The sequence below is a fragment of the Mycetomoellerius zeteki genome, unplaced genomic scaffold (assembly GCF_001594055.1).
Source record: "Mycetomoellerius zeteki isolate Tzet28-1 unplaced genomic scaffold, Tzet1.0 scaffold458, whole genome shotgun sequence".
Lineage (NCBI taxonomy): Eukaryota > Metazoa > Arthropoda > Insecta > Hymenoptera > Formicidae > Mycetomoellerius > Mycetomoellerius zeteki.
This window is the reverse complement of record NW_017257455.1, coordinates 1,113-3,674: the sequence shown is the minus strand read 5'-3', so window position 1 is coordinate 3,674 and position 2,562 is coordinate 1,113. Positions and strand designations below refer to the sequence as shown.

The 2,562-nt window shown below is 33.9% G+C and overlaps 1 long non-coding RNA gene across 1 annotated transcript; it reads left to right on the top strand.

Moving 5' to 3' along the window:
* The first annotated feature begins 1,668 nt into the window (after positions 1-1,668).
* LOC108726961 (uncharacterized) lies at positions 1,669-2,186 on the top strand. The gene is made up of 3 exons (XR_001936824.1): positions 1,669-1,732; positions 1,859-2,002; positions 2,117-2,186. It is a non-coding gene; the product is annotated as an uncharacterized lncRNA (long non-coding RNA).
* Positions 2,187-2,562: the final 376 nt, after the last annotated feature.

The window sequence follows — 2,562 nt, the reverse complement described above, 5'->3', positions numbered from 1 at the left end:
TGTGTTTCAATGCTCGGTCAAAGTCGGCACCACTTTCAAAAATATACAATAGCTATAACACCCGAGTCGAGACGCGTCCGCCACGAGCGAGTGGTTCATCAGAACTGGGGTGCTGACAATCAAATATTTTTGAAAGTGTTGCCGACTTTAACTGTGCAATTGCTTCCTTCTGATGCATATCCGCGAATTGGCTCGTCTCGTGCGTTCGTCCTGACGCGCGTTATTTCGACGTGACGACGTCGTAAATACAGGTGTCCGGTGTCCGTTCGGGCAACGCCATTTTCGCGGGCATTGCGTCACTTCTTGCTACTGTAATCCATTAAAACATGATCTGGCTCCGTATTGCCTCCGCATGAGGGAAGCAGGAGCCATTATTATTTAAGAGGAAGAAGAAGATGTTAATTCAACGTCGATTGACGTTAATTTTATATTGATCGATCATTCACTTGTAGCTAGGGATGTAACAGAGCGTAGAGTAAGTCCGTACACTGAAAAAAAAGATTGGCTGCTGCAGCAAATTAGACATTTTAGGATCTCCACTGGAAAAAGACGGGATAAAATTTGGTCATCCAGAAACATTCTAATGATATCTAAACGATGATGTCTTATGGATGTAGAATAAGCAGATATATAAACATCCTCAGTATATCCTAAATACCTCCTAAGTTCTATTCCCTAGTATTCTGGATGTTTGAAAAGCCCTCGACATACATTTGTAGGATGTACCTAGAATCAATTTTTGCTGTGTGAGTAAGGGAACGGTGACATTGCGTCTTTAACCTTTAGAGAGCCGGCATTTTTGCCTTGAAATTTTGAATTTTTTAATGTAAAATTCATGTATATATTGAATGTTTATGTCGAGGAGTCGACGAGTTTTCCGCTGGCCACTATAGTGGCCAGTCCTCAACGGGATGGCCAATGTGGAAACTTTTCATTTTTTGTTTTTAGTATTCCTAAGTGTTTTTGATGTCGCAGAACACGTTTCTGAAGTCAGATTATCGAAATTTTATGTAAAAATAGTGTTATTTACCTAGATAAGTCAAATTATGAATGAAAACATAGACATTTACGTATATATGAAACTTTCCTTTAGGACCCCAGTGAACATGCATGTCTAATCGACAATCCGAAAGACGTCTTTAAAAAAGATGGCTTTAAGGCGTTTACAAAGACATCTTTAAGATAACTTTTAGACAAGTCCTAAAAACAATTCTTTTTAAGACATCTTTCGGGCGTCCTTTTCAGGACGACTTTAAGATTTTACAAAAAAGATATCTTGAAGGTGACTCTTAGTCAAATCCTATAAAGACATCTTTTTTAAGATGTCTTTTGGACATATCTGTTTAAGACATTTTTCAGAACAAGAATAAGACAATGTTTTATAATAATTCGTAAATCAACATATGTGATGTATCTGAATAATAATGAGTTCGTAATCGCGCGTAAAAATAATGAGATACGTAATTTCGTGTAAGAGACATTCAAATGTATTGGACATCCTGCATTGTATGTTAGATGTCACTAGTTAGATGTCAATTGTGCACTTAGGGTGCCGTCACATGCGGCGTAACCTGCGTAAGCGTAACCTGCGTATTCTAGTAATTTACTAGACATGCAGGTTACGCTTACGCAGGTTACGCCGCATGTGACGGCACCCTTAGTGTTATACCACAACCTGTTATCAAAACATCGACTAGTACTAAAAAACATATATGTGAGGGAGAATTTAATGGTAAAAATAAAACTTTTTTTGTTGCATACTTATATTCCTGTTTGTAAAAATGGCATTTACAATTACAATAAAAAAGGTATTGAAATATTTTTAAATAAACAAAAATGTGTATGTGATATATTTTAGTTGTGTACATTAATGACAATGATGAACGTGTTAATGAGGATGGCTGTAATATGACAGTGCACACTGAAGTGAAAAATACAGACTCAAATGAAGATACAGACTCAAATGAAGAATTTAACATGAATGATGAACGTAATACGAATGGTAAACAGTGAGAATTAGAATGTGCGGTGATAGACAATATGAAAAAAAATGTAGTTAATTCTTAAAGTATTAGTATTAATTAAATCTTTTCCATATTTTATAATTGTTTTTTAGGTATTGAAAATGTTCGAGATGTGACAAATGAAGCAAATACACAAGATAGATGCCATAATACTAGATGCTGTGTGGTAAATTATATATTACTAAAAATAAAATAATTTTAAATTTTCAAGTTTTTCCTTATTTTGTATATCAGAGTTCTTATATTTTATTTTAGACTTTTTGTAATAATTTTATCTTTTATTTTATACAAGTATATGCCACACAACAAATCATAATCAAACAGTTACAGAAAAATGAAAAGAAGCTAAATTTATTGATAAATTTAGCAAAAAATCCACTAGTTGCTGATGCAATTGAATATGAAAAAGGATTAATACCCGAGTTTCCTTTAACGAGCTTGGATGATTTATTAAAATTTGAAGAAGAGCTTCAATCTGACAGATTAGAATACAGTTCGTAAGTGTTTTTGTATATATATATAAATAATTGATTTTTTT